We start from the raw sequence: 9,182 nt of genomic DNA, 5'->3' as shown, positions 1-9,182 counted from the left end.
CGTCTGAATTGCTGCTCCTGCTCCTGACAGAGTGGACTCCAGCAGAAGGCCAGTCCGGAGTCACCTCGGCTGGGCACTGTTACATCTCCAGAAGTCAAGCCAGTCCCCTGAGCCAGCTCAGAGGGCCAGAACACTTGGCAGTGCAGAGCCTGTCATCAAGCCCTACTTGTTTGTTTTATAGCTGAGGAGAGGCTCAGAGAGGGACAGTGACTAAGCTTCCTGATTCCCACAAACAGCATTCTAGTGACAGGTTCAAGCTAGAGCATTTTCCAAAATCCTATACCTATATCGACCCTATTGCCTCTCTTCTCTGTTCTCCCCCAACTCCCCACCCCCTGTCCCCAGTTCTCCGTCTCCAAGGTTTTGTGGACAGGCTTCGGAGAGGTTGCATTTAAACCATTTCTAGCTCTAACTCTGTCCAGGAAAGAGCGAATACCTGGGTGCTAGCTGAAAAACAGAAAGGTGAGCTGTGAGGATTTTAGCAGATACTCTTTCCTTTGCCCCTTCCTCCTTCTAATGGTGTTTTCAACCCATCTCTCCCTCCCCAGTACTATATGCACTTCTGTTAATTACAGTTATGAGCTTATTCCCCCTTTAAATGACTTTTTTTTCATTTGATTTGTAAATAAACAGATCAAACTGGAACTAATGTCCCATTCTTTTTTTTAGCTTTGTCTTCACCATGAGAACTATGGGAGAGGGGGACAGCCATAGGCTAAGGTTGCGCTGTATTTCCCAGGCAGACCTGTTGTTAGGTGTTGTTGAGTTAGCTATGACTCATAAAGACCCTATAGACAACAGAACGAAACACTGACCAAACCTGCACAATCCTCACAACTGTAGCTATACTTGAGCACACTGCTGATGCTACTGTACCAATCCATCTCATTGGGGGTCGTCTTTTTCGCTGATCCTCTACTTTATCAAGCATGATATCACCCAGTGACTGGTCCCTCTTAATAACATGTTCAAAGATTGAGAGACGAAGTCTTGCCATTCTGGCTTCTAAGGAGCATTCTGGCTTCTTCTAACCCAGATTTATTTGTTCTGGCCGTCCATGGTACTTGTAATATTCTCCAGCACCATAACTCAAATTCATCAATTCTTCTATGGTATTCCTTACTCGTTGTACAACTTTCACGTGCATATGAGGCTATTGAAAATATCATGGCTTGGGTCAGGTACACTCAGACTGACATCTTTACTCTCTTGAACACTTTGAAGAGGTCTTGTGCAGCAGATTTGCCTAATGATTTCTTGCTTCTATGAGTGGATCCGAGCAAAATGAAGTCTGTGACAACTTCAATCTTTTCTCCATTTATCATGATGCTATTTATTGGTCTTGTTGTGAGGATTTTTGTTTTCTTTATATTGAGGTGCAATCCATACTGAAGGCTGTGGTCTTTGATCTTCATCAGTATTTTAAGTCCTTTTTGCTTTCAGCAAGCAAGGTTGTATCATCTGCATATCACAAGTTGTTAATGAGTCTTCCTCCAATCCTTCTGCCACATTTTCCTTCATATAATCCAGCATCTCAGATTATACATTTTAAAACCTGTGAAATACCTTCCTGAGGCCCTCTGGTCATGGTCTTATTTTGTAGGTGAGACCAAGGCTCAGCTCTAGCTTTGCTTGGGTGTGGGGTGGATCACAGGTAATGCAAGTGACATGGTGACTTGCCTCTTTGAAGCTCACAGTCATTTAGGGTTCACAGTTGATTCAATGAGGAAATACAATACAGGGCAAGAAGGGAAACAGTGTGGCATAGGAACATAAAAACAGGTATCTGGGGCTTCGGGGACATATGATTCTGAGAGGTCTTGTCTTGACTCCATTTCTCCAAAAGCAGTGCACAGGTACTTACTGAAGGTCAGAGGACAAAAGGGTCACGAGTCCTAAGTGGAAGATATAAGTCCTAAGTAAAACCCCTTGATTTTACTCATCTTACTCATGAGAACTTTAAGCAATTATCAGATTTTACCCACATTGACTTTTCAGCCCTCTGATGGAGTGATGTCTCTTTTTTGCTGTCAAACAATTTGCAAAGTCTAAGTAGAGATTTGAGACTCCTCCTGTGTTTGGAGGGATGAATAAATGAGGTTGGTCTGCAACTGAGTACTGTGACCACCTAGACTACTATGAGTCTGCAGTGCAGTGGATTGCTCCATTTGGTTCTTCCACCCATAGTCTCTGTAACTCCCACTACATAATGATTGCTAGGTCTGGATAGGAGAAGGTGGGCGAAACCGCTGATATGATATGATTCAGTTGTGAGTGGTTAACAGAGTTAGTTGCGATTGTAAAAACTTGGAACTGTTAATGTGGGTATAAAATAAGCTGTCTCAGAAGATCTCACTACTGTAAAAGAAGAGGAGCCAGGGGAGAAGCACATTTTTTGGACCCAGGGATCCCTGAGTATTGAACCTCCTTGATCCAGGGACAGAAGGCTGTGACAGTAGAGGAGTGGCAGAGGACTAGCAGCAGCAGAACCAAGAACCAGAGCAGGAGACAGAGCAGAGGGAGCAACAAGTAAAGCCAAGTGACTCTGGATAGGGGGTTGGCTTGCAGAGTGGGTGGGGCACCTCCAGACATTTACCTTGGGGGGGGGGAGGGGGAGCTAGGTCTGTCTGAGTAGCAGGAGGAATCAGAGTAACGTCTGTTGACTCTAATGATAAGGAAGTTGTTAGTCACTTCATATGCTTGTGAAAGTTGGGACAATATAAGGAAGACTGAAGAAGAATCAGTTCATTTGAATGCTGGTGTTGGAGAAGAGTATTAAAAGTACCACAGACTGTCAGAAGAACAAACAAATCTGTGTTGGAAGAAGAACAGCCAGAATGTTTCTTAGAAGTCAGGATGGCAAGACTTTGTTTCTCATATTTCAGGCATGTCCTGGAGAAGGACATCATGCTTGGTAAAGGGAGTCAGTGAAAAAGAGGAGGGCTCAGAGACAACAGGGAGTACAAAACCATGGAAGTTGGGCATCTAGAAGCAGGGAATGGTCAAGAGGGCCAAATGTTAGGGCGAGACTGAGTAGCAGAAAGAACTGGAATAACATCTGTTGACTTTACTGATAAGGAAGTTGTTAGTAGTCAGATAGCGTGACACAGTGGCAGCAACAATGAGCTCAAACGTAACAACAGTTTTGAGGATGGTGCAGGACAGGGCATTGCTTCATTCTGTTGTGAACAAGACTGCTATGAGTTGGAACCGACTCAACAACAGTTTTGTCGACACGCAGAGCTACAGCCAAATGCCTTCAGGTTGAGGCTCCCTGTGGAGGAGTGGTGTGTCCTGTGGGCATTTATCCAGCAATCCTAAAAGAACTTTGTGATATTGCTGGGCAGAGAGAGGCCTGCCTATGGGCATGGCTCAGAAGAGGCTGTCCTGACTAGAAGAATTATGAACATTGCTGCCCTTGAATTGTAACCTGTTAACTTTCCTAATCGACCCCATAACTGTGACTACGGTGTCTGACTTCCGTGTGACCACAGGAAGGAATCATGGGACCTAGCTGAGTAGAGAGGGCTGTGGGAGGAACCGTTGCTGCTGTATTTTTGCAGAGCCACTGTTTTCTCTTTTATATCCAACCTCAATTTTCTCATTTGGGGCCCTGACAGGTGAGTTTTCCCAAGTCTTTAATAGTCAGTATGTATACAGTTTCATGACATAGCACAAACTATACAGAACACCCCCTGGTGCCTCTCATTTCCATGTTAAAATTTACACAAACTACCTTGTTAGGATTGCCCTTTGATAGTAACCATTTCCTAAATCCATGTGCTCATGGACAAGGAGCTCAGGTAGCGTCGTGGTTACGAATCGGGCTGCAAACCGCAAGGTCAGCAGTTCGAAACTACCAGCTGCTCCTCGGAACTGACTCGACGGCACTTTAACAACAACAACAACAACAACAACATGGACAAAAGTGGACACAGCTGAAAGAAAAATCACCTTTGAACAGATAAATGGCCACAATAAAACTAAACCCTACCTGCATTTTCATTGAGAATCCCTGGAATGTGTACACGTTTTAACACATTTACTAATTAATACGTGACACTGTAGGATTAGCACTAGACTGTGAACCACAAGGTCAGCAGTTCAAACCCACCAGCTGCTCCTTGGAAACCCTATACAGTGTCACCATAAGTCAGAACTGACTCAACAGCACTTAACAACAACAACAAATGGTAACAGTAGTTTACATATGTTGAGTACTTGCTCTGTACCAGGCATTGTTCATGCGTTTCAAGCCTGTGAGGCAGGTTCAATTATTATCTCCATTTTATAGATGAAAACAATAAGTCACAGAGAATTTAAGTCACTCTTTCAAAGCCATGTGAAGCTATTAAGTGAAGAGTTGGATTTGGATCCTGGATCCAATGCCTACTATCTTAATCCATGTATGCTCACTCTCTGGAGTATATATTCATATTCTTAGAGTTGCTCCCCCTGCCCCTTTAGCCTATGGCCTCTCAGTCTTTTATTAATGTATTATATGAATGTCAGTTAGGATTTCTCCATTTCAACTTGATCCAGATTAAGGTGCTTCACAGACCAACCCAATGCTCACCGACCTCAGCTGAGTCCAAGAACAATTCTCTTGGATCTGACAATTTTTTATTCTAAAGCCATACATATTTTTCCCAAAGGGAACCATTTTCCCTCAGTGGAACTATTTCTTAGGTTTCTGCATCCCTCCTATTGTTAGGGGCCATCGATTGGTTCTGACTCATAGCGATCCTAAGCATAACAGAACTAAGCACACTGCCCTGTCCTGCACCATCCTTGAGCCCATTGCTGCTGCTACTGTGCCAATCCATCTCATTGGGGGGTCTTCCTCTTTTTTGCTAAACCCCTATTTTACCAAGCATTATGCCTTTCTCTAGGGACTGGTCCCTCCTGATAATATGTCTGAAGTATGAGAGACAAAGTCTGGCCATACTGGCTTGTAAGGAGCATTGTGATTGTACCTCTACCAACACAGATTTGTTTGTTCTTCTGGAAGTCCATGGTACTTTTAATATTCTTCTCCAACACCATAATTCAAAGGAATTAATTCTTCTATAGTCTTCCTTATTCACTGTCCAACTTTTACATACACATGAGGTTATTAAAAATACCATGGCTTGGGTCAGGCACACCTTAGTCCTCAAACTGACATCTTTGCTCTTCAACACTTTAAAGAGGTCTTGTGCAGCAGATTTGCCTAGTACAATTTGTTGTTTGAATTCTTGACCTCATTTCAGTAGATGATAAAAAAAATTCAGCAGTGGAGAAGAGAACATAAATTCTGGATCATGAAGGACAACACAAACCATGCTAAGAAATGTGGATTGCACTCTGAGGTCCACTGGGAGTCCCAAATGGGTTTTAGGCAGTGGAGTTCATTTAGATAACTCACTTTGGCAATACCCGAGTGGAGAGTGAGTGAGGGGTTTGGGGAGGAAAAACTTGAGGCCTAGGGGCCAGTGGGAGGCTTTTGTAGAAATTGGGTTGAGAGATTGGTAGTTTGTGTTAGAGCAGTTGGGAAGCTATATATGTGGGACTTATGAGAAAGGAAAGGATTGGAGGCAATGGCTAGTTGTTAGTTTGGGCAACAGGGAAGTTCTATATACACTTGGAGAGAACCAGGGAGGGAGAACAGATTTGAGAAAGAAAACTATTATTTTAGCATGTTAATTTTAAGTTGGGACATCTTTATACTTATTACTAGTACATATTCTGGCTGGAGATAAAACTGCAGAAGTCAAAACAGAAGACATCCTAATGTGGTATCTTAACAAAAACTAATACTTAGGGAATTGACAGAAATGGGCTTGTGGCTACAGTTGGGGTGTGGGGCACAGCAGAGAGTACAAAGTCATGGAAGTTGGGCATCTAGAAGGAGGGAGAGGTCAAGAGTGCTAGGGAAAGACTGAGTAATAGGAGGAATCGGAATAACGTCTGCTGACTTAGTGATAAGAAAGTTATTAGTGATCAGCTAAGGGCAGTGTAGGTAAGTAGTGGAGGTAATAGTTGACAAGTGATTAAGAGGTAAGCACTTGGTTAGCATGATATTTTTATTAAGGTATTTGGCTCTAAAGAGGAGAAGACATGATGCTAGTTAGCTGCAAGGGCACATAGGGTTGAGGATATCTGTGTACACAACTGTATCCTCATCTATCTTTTTTCTTGTTAGATTTTGAATAGTTGAGCCCATTTTACAACTGCAGGGGAGTATGAGTAGAGAGGGAGAAGTTAAATATTCAGGAGAGAGGAAACTAAAATATCAGAGTATGTTTGAAGAAAATGGGATCCGTGGCTGGTGGATGAAGATAGTTTCCTTGACAGAAGGGATTCATCTTCTGTGGAACCCGACAGGAAGAAGCAGAGATGGGGATGAAGATGAGTTTGCAGGTATGGTGGTAGTAAGGTTCCTGCCTGGTGTTTGTGGTTTTTCAATGAAGTAGTGAGGTTGTATACTGTTGATATTGGGAGCAGAGTTAATGGGGTAAAATGTTTAAGTACAGAATTCAGTTGGATTCTGGGGGTTTGAGTAATAAAGCTGGCAAAGGAATCCACAGAAACATTGCTTGGAGTATTGGAGGTAGAACTGTGTGACTTTTCTCTGTAGTAATCAGCTGTCAGGCATGGGTGTAGAGAAGCTGGACAGTTGTATTCTATTTTTAGGATCCTTAACCTCTGAGGAGTTTTTTGTACACGAAGAGAAACATTAACCACCACTTGTGTTTAATTGTTTAATCTATTTACTTTATAACTCTACTTAAGTAAAAATTGTCTGAACATTTAAACACTATTTATATAACCAGTAAATAAAAATTCATATATTTTACAAATCAAATGATTTACACATTGATTAGGCACCGCTATCCTATTTCAATAGACTATAGTCTATCAATAGTCTATCTGCTCTAAGGCTGCAAACATTCTGGTAAAACACACAAATAATTACAAGGATTTTAACATTTATACACTTACACTTATCTTGTTATAAAGATGGGTTTGTAGACCCAAGAGACGAACACTATGTCAGTTCAAACTGCATTTTGAATTTGGATTATCCAAAAGAAGAACAGTATCAATCAATGAATTTTTGATTGGGAACTGGTTCATTTTCAGAGATGATTACGATCTGAGCCAGTGTTCATCTTATACATTGTGGGGACTCTTTAAGACCACACCGTTTGCATGCATTTTAGTGCCTTGTAACTGGATACATTTTCTCTAAAGTCTCTTGAATGACTGAAAGCAGTCCATGCACTAGTCCCTGGAAAATGTGAATACTTTATGCAACATGGCTGAGGTGTGGTGGATCACTTTTATATGGTCTTTCTAACTATGTTCTTATAATTTTTACCAAATGATTGGGTGGGACTATGCATGTGATGCTGTAGGATAAGCACTGGACTTTGAACCACAAGGTCATCAGTTCAAACCTACCAGCTGCTCCTTGGAAATCCTTACAGGGTTGTTATGAGCTGGAACTGACTCAACAGCACTTAATAACAGCAGTGCAAATAAGGTGCTTGTGCCCACCAAGGAATTGAACAGCTTGCCAATAAAGCAAATAAGGTACATTTTGTATCCTTGTGAGTGTGGGACCATGCAAATAAGATTGGTCAGTTTTGCCATCTCATTAGGCTTAAAATGAGTCATCTCAAAGGTGGAAAGGGGGACCTCACTACTATCAAGAAGAAAAGATATGAGTTGAGTATGCCCTTTGAACCTATGGTCCCTACACTGAGCCTCCTAGACTCAGGAGACAGAGAAAGAGAGCTGTGACATTGGAAATGCCATAGGACAACAAGAAATGGTGGTATCCAAACCAGGAGACCAGTGTAAGGCAGAGCAGTGGGCCTTCCAGCCCAGTTCAAGGGGTAAGGTGGTCACAGTGGTGCACTCAGTTTAATTATTGATAGGTGTGAATTTACTGCTGTCATTTTGCTGTGTGGTTAATTTTTTTGTGAATGTGTGTAGTGCTGTTGGTTTCTTTGTTCCACATAATCACCTATGTTGAGTTAATTTTGTTTGTGAATTTAAAAAATTTCCTTCATTGCTGTTTTAGTTTTTACTAATCCTTATGATTTGCCTCTTATTTTGATTAGATTTATTACTTTGTTTGAGGCTACCCTGTAATTTATGAATTTCTTCCCAAATTTCATAGTTTGTTCTAACTTGAAATCAACTTGTGACTACACTATTTACTCCCTCTTTTTGACTTTGAAATGGTCTTTGTTTTCAAATTGATATATCTAGTCTCCTATTTTCAGTCCTGTAAATTTGTTTTACTTTGGATACTTCTATATCTGTGTTGGAGTCCTGGTGTGGCACAGTGGCTTAATGCGCTAGACTGCAAAGCCCTTTGGACTGCAAGGTTGTGGTTTAAGCTTACCAGTTGTTCCTTAGAAACCCTAAACAGGGTCGCTATAAGTTGGAGCCAACTCGACAGCACTTAACAACAACAACAACAACAAATATCTGAGTTGACATCTGGGTGGTGTCATGTATGTTAATCTCAGCTTGTTGTTTGATGTTGATTTTCTATTCAAAGAATTTCCTTTGGTATTTCTTGTAAGATTGGTCTGGTTTTTGCAAATTTTATGTATCTGGAAATGCCCTAATTTTACCATTGTATTTGAGGGACGATTTTACTAGGTATATGATTCTTGGTTGGCAATTTTTGTCTTTCAGGGTTTTATATATGTTATTTCAGTGCCTTCTTGTCTGCATGGATTCTGCTGAGAAATCAGAGTTTAGTCTTTGTAGGTAACCTTTTGTTTTTCTTGAGCTGCTTTCAGAATTCTTTCCTTATCTTTGGTTTTGGAAAGTCTGATTTTGATGTATCTTAATGATTTCCTTTTAGGGTCTATTCTGTTTGGGGTTTGCTGAGCTTCTTAAAAGCACATTTTCTTGTCTAGCAACTCTTTGACAATTTTCTCTGTGGGTTTTTTTTTATTTTTTTATTTTTTTATTTACATTTCCTGTTCTGAAATTCTTATCACATGTGTTACTCTTCACAAAATTCTTAAACTTTCTTCACCTTTTTTTCTGATTGTTCCTCTAGGTATTGAGAGATTTTCTTTAATCTCACTCATTCTTTCATTGAGTCAATTCTACTCCTTTACCTTTGCAATGCATTATCTATTTCTGAAATCTTATATTAATCATCTGGATTT

Source organism: Chrysochloris asiatica, unplaced genomic scaffold (assembly GCF_000296735.1).
Source record: "Chrysochloris asiatica unplaced genomic scaffold, ChrAsi1.0 scaffold00017, whole genome shotgun sequence".
NCBI lineage: Eukaryota > Metazoa > Chordata > Mammalia > Afrosoricida > Chrysochloridae > Chrysochloris > Chrysochloris asiatica.
This window is presented reverse-complemented; position numbering follows the sequence as displayed.